Genomic DNA, 18,444 nt, shown 5'->3' with positions numbered 1-18,444 from the left:
CATCTCGGGCAAACTTCGATGTTGTTTGCATGCTTGGTTGATTGACTTCTGACCAAACGTGATAGTGAACGAATTAGCGTGTAGTGATGAACATCCCCGTTTGAAATTAGAAGGAGATTTATTACACAGGCATCGTCATCGTCGATATCGCTTATCCTAACGGGATGCACGAGATATTTATCTGACGTGAAGGAATATACATTAATAGCGATGCGTTTTCCTGCACGATTTTCGAACTTTGTTATATCCGACAATGTCACCGGGTATTCAATGTCAGACATTACACTTTGAAAGTCGGTCTCGTATTGTTTGTAATTAGAAACCTGTTCTGGATGATTTGACCAATGAACAGGATGCAGTGCAGCCAATATACACCAAAGGAAACACTTTTTATCGCTGTTCTGTATATTTAACACAGCCCTCTTGTGTTGAATGTTCGGTGGAAGAGGAACGTAGCTGGAAGCGCGAAGAGGCGAGAATTGGTTCACGTAAACAGTTAACGTGTGAGGACTTCCACATAGAGACCATCCCGACCCTTTAGCCTCGAAATCGTCATGTTTCTTAACCAGCTCGTTGGAAACTTTATAATAGAAGTTGTCCAAATTTTCGACGTCCGCCAAATAAAGAGTCTGGTTTTTTGTACGATGATAAAAAATACTCGTTGTGCCATCAACTTTCTCGTATTCAGAAAACAGAACAACGTATACTTTTATAGAGTTGTTTTCAAGTTTATCTTTTAAAATATTTAGTACAGATGTTTTCGTTTCATCCAAGAAACTAAGGATGTCACGACCTGGTTCTGACTTAATTGAAAAATCCTGGAGTTGGTCGTTAAATGCAGATCTAATTGGTTTGCGTTCATTAGATAATTTAATTTGCTTGGAAGTGGAAGCTTCCGTTTCTGAATTATCGATTTTCCTTTTCGATGTTCCTTGTTCGGTCGATGGTTTGCAAATTTTGAGATGTTTACTTAAATTTGCAATGCTGATCATTTTTCCGCATCGAGCACAGGGCTTAGAAGGTAACGAACGATTAATTCTCGAACCTGTTTCGCTACATCTTGCCCTGTGTACCGATAAATTGTTCCTTGAGATTAGCTTCCCACAAGTAACACATTCAGTTTTATCATTTTTACGATTGAAACTGGTGGTGGATGCCATTGCTTTCTCCAAAATCACAGAAATCAAAAAGTCTAGTATATAGCGACACAATTTTCAGGTATGTTATTTTATATAGAATTTCTTGGAGTGATTACAAAACTCAAAAATTCAATCTACTGTAAATAGAATTTCAGGTATGTTATTTATATAGAATTTCTTGTGTGCGAATACAAAAACTCAAGAATTCAATCTACTGTAAATACAATTTTCAGGTATGTTATTTTATATAGAATTTCTTGGGGTAATTACAAAACTCAAAAAATGAATCTACTGTGAATATAATTTTCAGGTATGTTATTTTATATAGAATTTTCTCGGGGGCGAATACAAAACTCAAAATCCGAGACAGTCCAGTTTAACGTGTTCATATTTGAAAAAAAATTGCAAAATACCCCGACAACGTTTCAGCTACTAGGACCTCATTACCATGAGCCTAATCCTAGTAAGCCACATACACACCTGTTCTTCGTATCGCATATGCTAGTAAGTCAGATGACATATTGGGAGAATCACATTTCCCCCAATGATCCCACCACAACAAACGTCGCACATGCTAGAAGCGTCACATCAAGCTTCAGGTATGCATCGTGGTAATCACCGAAAATTCGGCAACCCAACTCGACCCACATAAACTGAGCATGCTTGTACTCCTCGTCGGTAATACCTGAACCTCTCAACTGGCTGTAGAACTTATCCTGGGGAGGCAGCAACTCTTCTTCGAACTTGGAAGGGTCTGTGACGTATTCGTAGGGGTAGACCCCTTTACGTCTGATGAGTGCGACATCTAAGTTCGGGAAACTTGATGTAGTAATAGCTAGTTGGTCGTCTCTGAGCTTCCCAGCAAGAGCATCGAGGCTTGCCTGGAGGAACCTCAGAGAGTCGAGGAACCGAAGCTCGATGCTGTTGCTTGAGTTGGGGATCGGCACCCACTTGCTGATGCTAATATAACGCTCCTCGTTCTGCGCCAGGACATTGATTCTCGCATTGTCGTACCCTAGATGTGTAACCAAGTGATGGAAATCATATCCCGAGCCATTGTGAAAAAAGACCGGTATTTCATCAGACGGTTTCTTATACTTGCAGCATAGCACGGCATAGAATTTAGTGGAGTATGTAGCCAATGCATCGTTGAGGATGGATATTATCTTAGCTCGCTCGCTCTCCAGAAAACTACGCACATCGCAGAAGCTGTCTGATGTTATGTTAAAGTCTTCTAATAAATGCTCAAACGCAATTCGGTCTGCTTTCTTCGTCAGCTTGACGCATTTGGTAGGTGGCGATGCATCGAGGGAGGTTACTTCTACCTTTCGCTTGGAAGGTTGCGGTAGAGATGTTCCAGTGCTCTTGCAAGTAAGCTGGTGTCGCTTGAAGTAGTCAATAGAAAAATTGTTTCCACACTTAGAGCACAGTTTGGTCGCACATATTCGCTTTCCCGGCACACAAGTACGACAGTGCCTTTGAAAATTTTTACTTGACACAGTAATTTGGCACGTAGGGCAATTTTTTTCAGAACGCATAATGCAGAGATTTTTTTGGGGTATGTTATTTAATACCAAATGCTGTGCAATGCAAAATATAATTGCTCACTTTTTTTTAACTATTTTCTATGACCTTACTTGGGGTTTTTTTTTCACCAAATTATATGCTTCTAGTCTCCTATACAATACAATATACGTACAATATATTGTCAACAGTATTATATTTGAGCAGGTCGCTTGTCACCTAAACACTACAGCTCACAGGTTGGTAAAATCTGACATGAAAGCAGATAATACGCTTATGCCTTATTTATATATAATTTTCACGGGGCGTACAATATTGTCAACAGTATTATATTTGAGCAGGTCGCTTGTCACCTAAACACTACAGCTCACAGGTTGGCAAAATCTGACATGAAAGCAGATAATACGCTTATGCCTTATTTCTATATAATTTTCACGGGGCGTACAATATTGTCAACAGTATTATATTTGAGCAGGTCGCTTGTCACCTAAACACTACAGCTCACAGGTTGGTAAAATCTGACATGAAAGCAGATAATACGATTATGCCTTATTTCTATATAATTTTCACGGGGCGTACAATATTGTCAACAGTATTATATTTGAGCAGGTCGCTTGTCACCTAAACACTACAGCTCACAGGTTGGCAAAATCTGACATGAAAGCAGATAATACGCTTATGCCTTATTTATATATAATTTTCACGGGGCGTACAATATTGTCAACAGTATTATATTTGAGCAGGTCGCTTGTCACCTAAACACTACAGCTCACAGGTCGGGAAAATCTGACATGAAAGCAGATAATACGCTTATGCCTTATTTATATATAATTTTCACGGGGCGTACAATATTGTTAAGAGCGTTAGTTTTTGTAGAGCTCTCTTTTTCCATCTTTCCTCTATACAGTGAAGCTGTAGAAGACACAATTAGCTAACCTAGCATACAACATACCTTCCTAATTAATATGGATATTGTCACACATTCCTCTTATTTTATACTGTTGTAAATAGAAAAGATTATGTACGGTAAATGTTTTGTACATTATAGGAAAAAAATGCAAAATATCCCCCAATTTTAATTCGAATTTTATCGAATTTTTACATATTTCCACGCCACCACATATTGTCCTATTTGCTTCTTTTACTTGCCTTGCTTAATTAACTCTCGCTAATTAGCATTTTTTTGGAAGAAGTCAACTAGAACAACATATGGCGGTATGAGAAATATGTAAATTAAAGAACATTTTAGCAATATATGGGCCCTAGCAATTAGCTTTCTCGACTAAGAGTACTCTTTCAAACGTCTTTTGCTGATCGTATTACTAAACGAGGACGTTTAAAATTTTTGGGTGTTGAAAAAGTTTGACCCTACTTTTTTATTTCTATTGTTTGCTAATAGATGGCACTAATAGTACCCCCTCCCCTCCCTCTCCCCTCTTCTCCTCTGCTGTATGACAAATAGCACAAACATAAAAATCAAGATTTTGGAGAGCAAAACATAAAATTTGCATGCATCTGATATCGAACCGGGAACTTTTATCTTTCGGGGAGTCAACATTATTTTTTTACTCAGTCGTCATATAACATGAACACACGCAAAAATTCACATGTGCTTTTATTATTTTGTGTTCGGTAAGTACAAGTATATTCTTACATAAATTATTGTTTAATTTAATAAATTGTAAACTCGGAGCCTGCTATACTAACACTCCTTCTGTCTATTGAAAGCGAATGTTGCGTGCATGCGGAAATAACACAGAAAAAAAAAAGCGGATGGAAGCAATTTAAAATCAGTGGAGCAAGGTCAGTATTACGAGAGCGTAAAAACACGTGCTTCCATTCAACTTCGAAAAATAAGAATGAATATGTGCGTACAGAACACATATGCTTTCTTTTCACAGTTGTAAAATCATATAAATTGTGCATGAAGTAAGTTGCGGGAAGGCTCTCTCTTTTATGTCTGTGGATATGTTGTACAATTAGGTACAAGTATTGTACAATTAGGTACAAATTGTTGTACAATTATTTTCCCCAGTTGTCCAGTTGGAGTTGGGGGGGCATAACACTGGTATTATTTGTAATCACAGTGCTTACTCATGTATTTTGTTTAATATTTTATTTCAAATTCACTGTCAGAAACTAGTGTTGTTAGTTTCTGCATGTAGGTTTATTTACTCTGTTGGTTGTCACTGTCAAGTTTTTAGTATTCGTACAGCATAAAAAGCTATAACCCCCCTCTCAAAATATATACATTGTATACGCCAAGATGCCCAATAGCCTGGCAACACATCATGAAAAAACATGCCAAGAAGACCCAGTGGGTTTATAAGTCAGTGCTGCCAATTCCTATTTGTAGGTTAGCTTAGCCAGTGAAAGATCATATAGTAGAATTTTTGTAGAGTGGGTGTTTGCGAGTTCCACGACGCGCTGCCTGCCGATACTCTATGCAGCGTCATCCTGATTGCAGAGAAGTCCTTCGTCCACGACGTGAAGAACGAGAGGGTGACGGAACAGTTTTAAAATTCATAAAAAATTGCCACATACTAAAAATCAACATCCAACACATTTTAGGTTATATAAAATTTGTGAAAACCTTATAATACTGAAATATTAAAACAAACAGAGTCCCTTGTAGGTTAGTTCGGTGCGTAAATAAAAAAATGATAGGTTAAGTTATATCACTTAGGATCGTAAAAAAAATTAAAAAATCGTAAAAAAAAAAGATAGGTTAAGTTGTATCACGTAAGATCGTGATATACCTACCAAGTATAAATGGAAAAAATGAGTGCAGTGAAAATTTGTACTAAAACATCGCTAAACGCTATAACATCGACAAAAAATTGTCAAAATATGTCAAAAACTTATATTCGATTGATAAAAAAAAAAACACCTACAAAATATGATCCTCAAATGATGACGTTCAAACAGTGCATAAATAAAAAAAATGATAGGTTAAGTTATATCACTTAGGATCGTAAAAAAATTAAATAATCGTAAAAAAAGGATAGGTTAAGTTGTATCACGTAAGATCATAATATACCTACCAAGTATGAGTGGAAAAAAATGAGTATAGTGACAATTTGTACTAAAACATCGCTAAACGCTAAAACATCGACAAAAAATTGTCAAAGTATGTCAAAAAGTGATATTCAATTGATAAAAAAAGGGGATACCTACAAAGTATTGCGTTGAAACAACCAATATACACTACTTATAGCGGCGAAAGCTTTGTAAACTCAAGATAACTTTTGTATTATCAAGTCAAAAATAAAAACATAATATTTTATTTTAATTCAAATGTGGATTCTTTTCCTGTGCATTAGTGGAAAGTTATGAGTCTGACTAGCACAATTGTACTGTCCGGCAATGAAAAATAATTTCTACAAGAAGTCTTAAAAATAAGTGCAAAATAAAGTATGACGACCCGAAAAGAAGAATAACTAATAGTTTTAGAGAGAAATTTTCTGGGGCAGTTTCCTGACCCATTTAGTTGTTTAGAGAACTATTATTGCCTACATTTTTGGCATTCTGTATCACCCTGCACCTGGAACCTATTATACTACATTGTAGTATTAGTTACATCCAGGGTTGTTAAAGGTGCAGGAATTTTAAATAAATTCAATTCCGGTCCAGGAGAGAAAATCAGCAAGCGTAAATGGGTTCTGGACAGTAAAGAATCTTTTTATCTGTAAAGTATTTCAATTCGGTCCAGGAACCTTATTGCCAGATCAATTTAAATTCGGTCCAGGAACCTTTTTTCAATGAAACAATACCCAACTTGGACCGAATTTAAATTGTGCCAGAAAAAAGGTTCCGGTCCTACAGCGGAACCAAATAGAACCCATTAGAATTTCTGGGATCCTGGACCTTCAACAACCCTGATTACATCCCATGATCTACGGTATCGGAAAGCTTTTATAAGGAAGTAAAAACCATTTAGAATGAGTTCAAAACGATGAAACGAAGCATAGAATTTTAAACATTCCGGAATTGTACATGCTTTAAAGACCCTGTTAAAAACTATTTTGAAAATACCCATAAAATTGAAGAAAAAAACACATTTTGAATATTGCTCTGTTTCTTACTACGGCATAAAGTAAACCAAAATGAAAGCTGTGTGTATGGCCTGTTCTATATACAGGGTGCACCAAAAGTCCCAGTAAACCCTCTTTGAATTGTAGACAAACCTACAAAATGTTATTTTAACAGCATGCGTATGATGAGAGGATGGTATACCATTAAATCAGACCAATGGCAACCATTTACTCTGTGTGCACATCGCCATTTTCATGGTACAGTATTATTCGCCTCCAGGTGCGATGTGAAATCCTCCGTAACTTGGCTGGCGTGAAGGAAGCAAACACACTGCGAACAGCTTCTTGAAGTTCCTCAGTTGTCTGATAACGATTATGGGCGACATTCTGTTTGATGTGCCCCCATAGCGCATTATCACAAGTTGTCAGATTTGGACTTCGGGGTGGCCATTTTAAAGGTGCTGGTAAATTTGGCGATCCTCGTCCAATCCGTTTGACTCTGAACACATCACTGAGGAATTCTCTTAAAATGGCCACCCCGAAATCCAGATCTGACATCTTATGGTACGGAGGGTTTCACATCGCACCTGGAGGCAAATAATACTGTACCATGAAAATGGCGATGTGCACACAGATCCTCTGGAGTAAATAGTGGTCATTGGCCTGATTAGTGGTACCATCCTCTCATCCTACGCATGCTGTTAAAATAACATTTTGCAGGTAAGTCTACAATTCAAAGAGGGAGTAATGGGACTTTTGGTGCACCCTGTATAATTATGTGTACATATAAAGGTTGAACTTTCTACCCAAACCAAAAACATTCCCGCACGCGCCACTGATGAAAAATTGAGGAAAATTTAGATAAGATAAGAATTTGGATTGTAATAAACAAAGGAACGACGCTCAAATTATCCCATTGAAGTTTCCTTATTTTGAAATCAGGCGCCGGACAACAGTGTTACGTATTTCATTTTTCACTCTCCCTGCGATGGGCCTCAATTTCCTACAGGAATGATTTTTTTCCCTCAACGTCGAAAGATTAAATCCAGGAGAATTGATGTTTCTGTTAACCATAAATGCAGTACGGGGAGGAACCGTCCCCCTATTTTTTGACCAGAGAGAGGGGGTGGGGGTTGGAGGGGAGAGATCTCCGAGGCAAGGGTCGTTTTTCGAAGACGGCGAAGTGATGAATGGATGACTAACGTTTCGGAGATTCTCCCTTCATCAATTTTTCTATTTTCTGCAGTGGCTATTTTCAATATGATGTCGACATATTTCACCGGGACATCTCGAGAGATGACCTCTAGGCTTTTTCCCCCTTACCCCGTCTGGTGTCGTTTACGGTGTACAGATCAATGAGACTTTCCTCCATGTAAGAAAACGATTTTTAGAAAAGGGCAAAGAATGAGAAATTGAGGAGACACCTGTAGCAGTTAGCAGGAATGCAATAGGTTCATATGTCATTCTTTCTGGACACTAGCAAGATACAATTCGCTGTGTTTACAACTGTGGGAAATAAGGATTGAACGTTGAGATGTATAATTATTACCAGGCAAATTGTTCACAATGAATTTCATTGATTTTTCTCTTCCATTGTACAGGGTGTACCAAAAGTCCCATTACCCCCCTCCCCCTTTGAATTGTAGACAAACCTGCAAAATGTTATTTTAACAGCATGCGTAGGATGAGAGGATGGTACCATTAAATCAGACCAATGACCACTATTTACTCCAGAGGATCTGTGTGCACACCGCCATTTTCATGGCACAATATTATTTGCCTCCAGGTGCGATGTGAAATCCTCCGTAACATAAGATGTCAGATCTGGATTTCGGGGTGGCCATTTTAAGAGAATTCCTCAATGATGTGTTCAGAGACAAACGGATTGGACGAGGATCGCCAAATTTACCAGCACCTTTAAAATGGCCACCCCGAAGTCCAAATCTGACAACTTGTGATAATGCGCTATGGGGGCACATCAAACAGAATGTCGCCCATAATCGTTGTGGAACTTCAAGAAGCTGTTCGCAGTGCGTTTGCTTCCTTCACGCCAGCCACGTTACGGAGGATTTCACATCGCACCTGGTGGCCATTGGTCTGATTTAATGGTATACCATCCTCTCATCATACGCATGCTGTTAAAATAACATTTTGCAGGTTTGTCTACAACTCAAAGAGGGTGTAATGGGACTTTTGGTACACGCTGTACATGGTTTTAAGGAGATGCGATGGACATGGTGGATCTACTATTCTAAAAACCCCCAGGAAACTATTTATTAATAGCTTTCCATTAATATAAACCTTGCATACAGTATACTTTTACTTGTATTTTATGTATGTATATATTAGGGAGAACGAAAGCGGGAACTAGAGTGGAAGAAGAAGAAAGCTTGACAGGGTGTAAGAAATAGAGAAGTGGAGAAAGAAATAAAGAAAGAAAGAAAGAGAGAGAGAGAGATGGTTATAGAATGAAGAGAGATGGATATAGAATCACAGATACAAAGAGGAAAGTGAAGATAAACAGGACAAGGAAGGAAGTGTGTGTGTGTGTGTGAGTGTGGGAGAGAGATTGTGATTTTGGTGTTTTAAGTCCACTTTATGCACAGTAAGGCTAATCGGGACTGGACGTACAGTTTAAAGTGGGATCCGAACCACTTGTGCCTCCACCGGGTATCGAACCCGGGACCCATCGATTGTGAGAGAGAGGATGAATAAAGAGACAGAATGAAAATTGGGAGAAAATGATACAGAAACAGAAAGAAGAACGAAATATACAACGGAGGAAAATATGGAAATAGAAAGTGAGAGAGAGAAATTAAGAACAAGTAGAGCAAGAATCACACGCGCACGCACACTCAAAGAAAGATAGAAGGGGGAGAAGTGAGAGAAAGTCATAGAGAAACAGAGGAAGAAAGAAAAGTATAAACAGGAAGAGAGAGGGGGAATTAAACAAAGTGTCAAAAGAGATGGAGAGAAAGAAATTAAGAAACAGATATACAGAAGACGAAAGAGAAGATAAACAGAATAAGGGAAGTAAATCAGAAAGTGAGGAGAGAGAGAGAGAGATGGGATTAAGAGAGAAAGCAAAGGCAACTGAGAGAAAGTGATACAGGAACAGAGGAATGAAGAAACAGAGAGATAAAGAGAATTAGAGAAAGTGCGAAAATAGAGAGAGAAGGAGAAACAAAACTAAGTAACAAGCAGAGATACAGAGTACGAAAGTGAAGACGGAGAGGAAAGTGAGATGGAAATGAGAGAGAAAGAGAGGGGTGGGATAGAAGCTACAGAATCCTGTGACCTCTGAAGCAGAGCCGGCCTGAAAATACTTCATCCACTCAAAAAGAACACTTCTGCTGGCGCTGTAACTTTTGAAAGGGACCATTGCCTGCCTGCACCATTTTCCAAAATTGCGCATTATTAGTAACCCTGAAACATTACAGAGAGAGCTTGAAGACCTTTCGGAAAATTCTTCCCTGAATCAATTCTCCAGTCTCCTTCACCTTTCAACCACTTTTGCATGCTCTTCCCTAGATCCAACCCCCTTTTTCAAAACCCCCATCCCCCCCTTCATCGCTCATCGTCCCGGGAGAACGTAAACTTGATTATTTGTTTCATGGATGGAACCATGGGCTCGGATCTCTCTTTTAATTACATTTCCTTAATTAATATGCTAATAATTTTGCATACTAATTATTGAGTAATCTAACGTCGACTCGAACTCACTCTATAGATGGTGCTATAGGATTTGCTGCAGCCTTTCTCTGCCTCTTTGACCTCAACGATGCTTTGATGTATCGGTAGGGGGGGGGGATGAGATGCCAAAGGTAGGGGGGATGTATTTTGCACTATCTTCTGGCTCTGACATATAGATCGGCAGAAATCTTCTCGGTTATGACTTTGAAACTCATTACACTTTGGTGGGTGTTTGCGAAAACTTGAAACTCTATCGGGATGATGCTGGGATGGTTCACGTTTTGTTGCACCGCTTCACAGACGAAGCGGCGGTTGGTGCCTTATTGAAGTCCATTTTAATGTACTGATAATTATTCTACATCTACTGTAAGGTCGAAGATAATGTAAACAGATCCACGTGACGTCGTTCCTTTCCTATGGGTTACGTATTTAGCCCATGTATATTTTGCTTGTAGCTGTACAGATCTAAATAAAGTCACACAAGCGAGGTAGATTGAATTAAATCAGGTTGATTTAAATCACGATTTACATGAAAATTTAAATCAGGTGATTTTTTTTTAAAAAAATCACTGATTTGAAACAATTTAAGTAAATAATTTATAGAATAATGTACATAAGGATTTTGTAGATATCAGAATCAATTTTGGTGAAAGTACATTAATCTCATAATCATTTAATGGTGTTTATTACGCTCTAAGAAAGGAAAAGAAAGGATGGTCTTAACTCATACGAAAGGAAATGTACGAGGGCTATTTTTTTCAACCTCCGATAGGGCATGAAATCATAACCACAGTGAATAGCAAAATGGGTTTGCTGACAAAAGTTAGGTACACGTATTTTTCAACGTAATCACCAAGAAGATTCAGGCAGTTATCGTATCGATGTACCAGCTTTCCAATACCCTCTGAAAAGAAAAGTGCCGCCTGTTGAGTCAGGTTTGCCGAAGCTCCGCATTGGTGTGGAAGCACAGTCTTCCCAATTACTTCTTCATCGCCCAGAAAAGGTGGGAAGCCACGGCGCCAGGTCTGGGGTGTAGGGATGGTGATCATACACTTCCCAGTGGATTCGTTGAAGAAGGTCTTGGGTTGATTTCATAACAAGCTGAAATTTGGTATGTAACGTCTTTATAGCATTAATAACAACATACCAAAAGTCCCTGGCGATCATCTGTACGCTAAGTCCGCCATATTGGAAAATGGCGGACAATGAAAGTTTTCATGAAATAAAGGAACTATAATTCATAACAAGCTGAAATTTGGTATATAACATCCTAGTGACATTAGTAACAACATTTTATTCTGAGAAACCTCTACCGTTTCCAAGATCAACTACCTGCAGAATGTAAACTTAGACTAGTTCAATCTTTAATTTTCCACTATTTGATTATTGTGACACTGTGTATGGGTCCAAACTTGCGAAAAAACTCACCAGAAAAATTCAAATCGCACAAAATGCATGGCCTTGATAAACGCGATCACATCCTTCCCATCTTAAACAGACATAATATTTTAACAATGGCCAACAGTAGGCTACTACACTATCTATCTTTCATTCATGAACTGCAAACTGACCGTAAACCCGCGTACTTATTTGAAAAATTATGTAATCACAACACAATTCACAGACATGGGACACGTTGTCACAACGAACTTGACATTCCTCACCATTCAACTACGCTATATACCTCATCCTTTTCTATATCTGCCCCGAAAGCATGGAATGCACTACCAACAAATATTAAATCCATAAAACTCAATAAGAGTTTCAAAATTAAATTGAAAGAAATGCTTCTACAGGAACAGCAGCAGAACAGTAGCACATACTAGAAATGAACTGGCACTCAACAAACGACAAAACACTCATATTCTATAACTGTAACTATTAGAATTTTATTAATATCTTCAAATTATTATTATTATTATTATTATTTACTCAAATGCAACTTTATGTTAACATTTACATTTATATTTTCTTTTCACATTTGTATTTTTTTCCTTTTTTAATATTTTCTTGTTCTTTCACATTTATATAATCCTATGACTAATATTACTGAAATGAGAATATTTGTAATTGTAGGTAAAAAAAGTAAAGTGTTCCCCTGTGCATAGCACCACGCCATGAAGGCGTATAGGGGGTGTGGGGGTAACGCCCCACACTTTCTTGATCCGGTCATGAGTGGGGGTGATGTGATCAGCATCACGCCCCTGACCGCCTTTACCCCCCAGGGTTTCCCCCAGGTACCCATGTTATTCGACGCTGGGTGGGCGCCGGGGCCGCTTTCACCGTTAGAAAAGTTCCCGGATTTGAACCGGCCGGGGATCGAACCCGGGACCTTGAGCATGGTAGTCAGACGCGTTACCGACTGAGCCACCGCGGCCACTTTTTTTTATTTCTCTTTAGTGTAATCAAGCTTTCCATCTGTACTCATATATTATCATATTATATTATATATACTTATATTTTCTTATGTAGCTCATGACAAGAGTTAGGTGGTAGAGCAGCCTACGGCTGAACCTCGCCCGCTAAATAAAGGAATTATTATTATTATTATTATTATTATAATACCAAACGTTTCCGGCAATCACCCTGCTGCTAGGTATGCCATATTGAAAAATGGCGGATATATTCCAGATTACACTAACTAAAGAACTTATTGAAAATAGCTTGCTGTTGGATATATAAAAAAGAAAGGAAAAAAAAGAAAAAAAAGAAGAAAAAGAAAGAAAAAGAAAAAAATGTAAGAAAATAGTACTTAACATAAAGAACATTACGAGGTATTTTTTACACTGAAATACTTTCTTGGCTATTTAGGAAAAAAATAAAAACATGTTTCCATGAAATTCACAAGGATTTTTTTTTAATTTTACTTCAAACTAAAAAATAATGGAAGCAGTGACACAAGAGGGTTGGAAAAAGTAGCGAAACATTCTTATGGTTCATAGATGCTTACAGTATATATTTTATACACAAAATGTATAAGCATGTGAGGTAAAAAAGTAAAATGTTCCAAGATTCGCAAAAATGTTCATGTTATGTAGTGTAAAATTTTGTCGCTAGCTAACTCACGTTCTATTTGATCACGTAAAATCTTTCAGCGAGAAAGTTTCTAAAGTAGTTTCCACTTTACTATTATATCTTTTAAGGTATTTTACAATACAAATGGACATTTTTGTCTTGCGTAGTAGTTGTGCTATCTAATTTGTTTGTGTTTTTCTTGTGTAGTAGTTGTGGTGTGTAGTTTGTTTATGTTTATATTGTGTAGTAGTTGTGGTGTGTTTGTGTTTATATTGTGCTATAGTTGTGATCTGTTTGTGTGATTCTTGTATAGTAGTTGTGCTGTCTAATGTGTTTGTGTTCGTCTTGTGTAGTACTTCCTCCATTCATATTGGGGGTTAGGCGTAGAGCTGACAACTCTGCACTGTAAAAACACATGTCAAGAAACAACAATATAAGGCCATGGATGTTCCCAAGGTAAAATATTCCGGAGGTAAAATAGTCCCCCGTTCGGATCTCCGGGTGGGGACTACTTTGGGAGGTCCCTGGACTAAGGATAAGATCTACGTTAGGAATAAGAAAAATATTAAATTAGGCACCTGGAATGTTCTGAGCCTTTACCGGCCTGGGGCATTTCAGTGTACAGTTAATGAGATAGTTAAGTATAAATTAGATGTAGTAGCTGTCCAGGAAGTTAGGTGGCCAGGAGAAGGGAATTGTAAAACTAAAAATTATACTTTTTTCTATGGTGGTACTGAAAATCATAATTTTGGAACAGGCTTTTTCATAAATAATAGAATTATCTCGGCTCTTAAAACAGTAGAATTTATTAATGATAGGATATCATATGCAGTTTTACAGGGTAGGTGGTGTAAAATTATTTTAATAAACATACATGCACCAACGGAAGATAAAGATGATAATACTAAAGATGATTTTTATGCAGAGTTAGAACAGGTCTTTGATAAATTTTCTCAGTATGATATGAAAATTCTGTTAGGTGACTGTAATGCACAGATTGGCAAAGAAGAGACATTTAAACCCACGATTGGTAAAGAAAGTCTTCATGAATTAAGTAATGATAATGGTATAAGATTGATTACTTTTGCAACCTCAAAGAATTTAATTGTGAAAAGTACCACTTTTAAACATAAAGATATCCATAAATATACCTGGTCTTCTCCAGATGGTAAAACTCATAATCAGATAGATCATATTCTCATTGATAAGAGAAGGCATACTAGTATAATTGACGTTCGTACACATAGAGGTGCTGACTGTGCTAGTGACCATTATTTAGTAATTGCTAAATTAAGAGAAAGACTCGCAGTGATAAATCATAAGCAACAAAATCTAAAAGTTATAAAATTTGATACAGGAAAGTTTGTTGATGAAAGAATTAAGAAAGATTACCAAATTAAACTGTCAAATAGATTTGATGTTTTGCAGGATTTAAATGATGATGAAAATATAAATGAAACAGACGTAAATAAGAATTGGGAGCACATACGTAATGTAATAGAATCAGCAGCTAAAGAAAGTATAGGATACCATAAACCGAGAAAAAGTAAGCCATGGTTTGATAATGAATGTCATAATCTAATAGAAATAAGAAATCAGGCTAGACTTAGGTGGTTAAATAACTCTGATGATACAAATCTAAACAATAATTATTATAATAGAATAAAGCGAGAAGTTAACCGCACGTTTAGAAGTAAAAAAAGAGATTACTTGAAAAGCAAAATTAACGAAATTGAAACAAACAGCAAAAATAAAAATATCAGAGATTTATATAAAGGTGTAAATGAGTTTAGAAAGGGGTGGCAACCTAAAGTAAACTTGATAAAAATAAAGATGGTGATCTTCTAGCTGACCCAAAAGATATTCTAAATAGATGGAAGAACTACTTTAATGACCTTTTAAATGTTCATATAGGAGATAAATCAGAAGTAAATGAAGTCCACACAGCAGAACCTTTAGTTCCAGAACCTAACTTGACTGAAGTTAAAGATGCAATTAAAAGGCTAAAGAATAACAAAGCACCTGGCATTGATTTAATACCAGCTGAGTTAATTAAATATGGTGGAAATTCATTAATATGTCAAATTCATAAATTAATTTGTTTAATATGGAATAAAGAAGAAATCCCTCAACAGTGGAAAGAATCCATAATTGTTCCTGTGTTTAAAAAAGGTGATAAAATGAACTGCAATAATTACCGTGGAATTTCTCTACTCTCAACAACATATAAAATATTGTCTAACATTATTTTAACAAGACTAACCCCATATGCTAATGAAATTATAGGTGATTATCAATGTGGATTTAAACGTAACAGATCAACTACAGATCAAATTTTTCACATCAGACAGACACTTGAAAAAAAATGGGAATATAATCAAAATGTCCATCAGCTATTCATTGATTTCAAAAAAGCATATGATTCGGTCAAAAGAGATAAATTATATAATATATTAGTAGAGTTTGGAATACCTAAGAAGCTTGTTAGTATGATAAAAGTATGCACCAGTGAAACAGAAAGTAAAATTCGTGTGGGTATTAATATGTCTGACAAATTTACAATTCATGATGGGTTAAAACAAGGAGATGCATTATCTCCATTGCTCTTTAATTTTGCCCTGGAATATGCTGTTAGGAAGGTAAAAGAGACTAAAGAAGGACTAAAATTAAATGGTGTGACTCAGTTGTTAGCATATGCAGATGATGTAGACTTACTGGGGGATGATGTGAATACAATTAAGAATAATGCTAAAATATTTTTCAAAACTGCTAAAGAGATAGGTTTGGAAGTTAACAAAGAGAAAACTAAATATATGCTTACAGGCCGAAACCAAGTGTTATGTAATAATCAAAATCTAATTATTGATAACAACTCGTTTGAACCAGTCTCCAAATTCAAATACTTAGGAGTAATATTAACAAATGAAAATTATATTAAAGAGGAAATAAAAAGTAGGCTTAATTCAGGAAATGCATGTTACTACTCTCTTCATAAACTTTTGTCTTCTCGTTTAATATCTAAGAAACTAAAAGTTAAAATATATAAAACAGTAATTTTGCCTGTAGTATTATATGGATGTGAAACTTGGTCCCTTACATTGAAAGAGGAACAGAAATTGAGGGTATTTGAAAATAAGATCCTTAGGAAAATCTTTGGACCTAAAAGGGATGAGGAGACAGGTGAGTGGAGAAGGTTACATAATTTAGAACTACATAATTTGTATTCATGTCCAGATATTAGAATAATTAAATCAAGAAGACTTAGGTGGGCAGGCCATGTGGCACGAATGGGAGAGGAAAGAGGAGTTTACAGGATTCTTGTTGGGAAACCTGATGGTAAGAGACCTGTAGGAAGGCCAAGACGAAGATGGAGGGACAACATTGAGATGGACCTAAGAGAAATCGGTAGGGATGGAAAAGAGTATATAGATCTTGCTGAAGATAGGGAAAGATGGATGGCCTATGTTGCTGCAGCCATGAACCTTCGGGTTTAAGAAGGCTAGGGAGTTAGTTAGTTAGTTAGGTCTTGGGTTGATGCAACAACATGCGGCTCTGACATATAGACATATAGACAGCATGCCTCTCCGGCAGAAAGCTCATTCGACGGTGAATTTCCGCTGCATTGTGCCCCTCTGCCTGTAGAAATCGTATCACACTGCGCACCTCGAACTTGGCGAGAGAGTCGATTGTAGCAGACATCTCTACGTTCCCGTCGCTCAGCTTCAATTGAAGCGTTGGCCTTGGCAGTGTTGGTGGTAGTAGCAGGTGGGGACGGGCCTCCTGGCGGCGGTTGAAAGAAAAATGCCCTCGTAATATGTAAATACACTTAAATTTCTCATGATTTAAAAATCAATATTTTTTATAGGCAAAATTAGCAAACATTTTGTATAGAAAAATATACATGTTAAACCATAAATAGTGTCATTATCATTAAAGTGTAAATAAACATGGCAGCTGATATTTTGCAAACTGTCATTAAAAAAAATTGCCAAAATTCTGCTACAAAGACTGCAAAAAATATTTTAAGTTACAATTATAGAGTACATCCAGAACGTTTTATTTTCACTGGAAGGAAAGTTACTGAAATTATGTATTATAGTTTCATTAACACAGTCAAACATTTCTATTGTTGGTTCATATATACAGTATCATAAACAGAAAAATGTACTTTACATATATATTTTTTTATTTGCTTTAATCAAACTATTCAAATATCTTACAGGGTCGTTTACTAGAAAAAGCATTTCTATAAAGAAAGCATATCTACATGTAGTGTGCCAAAACACACACACAAGACATTTTAAGCATGTTTAAAAAAATGGATTTGAATAAATTTTAAAAAAAAGTCCGATTTAAATCAAACATTATTTTTATCCACCCTGCCCACAACGCTTCATCCCATGCACTATACAGGGTTATTAAAAAAGAAATCCACACTTTTAAATTACAGCCCCTGTAGGGCCTTGGCCTCCTCCACAATGGACTGCCAGACTGGTCTCTTGCTTTCTTCCTCCATCCTCCCATTAGCTTCCTTAGGTCTTACTCAGCCACCTCTTCCTTTGCCTTCCTGCCCTTCTCCTTCCTTCTGGTCTTTCAGACATTAATTTTCTCACACATCTCCTTCCCTCCATCCTGTCCACATGTCCTAACCATCTTAGTTGCATCCTCTTGATTTTGTTCACAATATCTGGCTGCTGATTTAGGTCCCCGAGTTCCTTGTTTGTTCTTATACGTCAGAGTCAGTTTCATTCACTGGTCCATATATTTTCCTTAGGATTTTCCGTTCCCATACGAGTAGGGTTTTCTCATCTTGTGCTGTTAGACACCATGCTTCTGCTTCATATGTACCTATGGGTCTTATTACAGTCTTGTACAGCCTTATTTTGAGATGTTTAGATATGCTCTTTGATCTGAATGCCTGCAGCATCTCTGCTGTTTGCCTCTGCTCTTATATTATTCGTATCTGTTATATAAAATTGTCCCTAGATATTTGAACCTCTCAACTCTCCAATTTCCTGTTGTTTATTTGTATATCTTTA

This window comes from Lepisma saccharinum, chromosome 7, assembly GCF_977018435.1.
Source record: "Lepisma saccharinum chromosome 7, izLepSacc3.1, whole genome shotgun sequence".
Classification (NCBI taxonomy): Eukaryota; Metazoa; Arthropoda; class Insecta; order Zygentoma; family Lepismatidae; genus Lepisma; species Lepisma saccharinum.
This window is presented reverse-complemented; position numbering follows the sequence as displayed.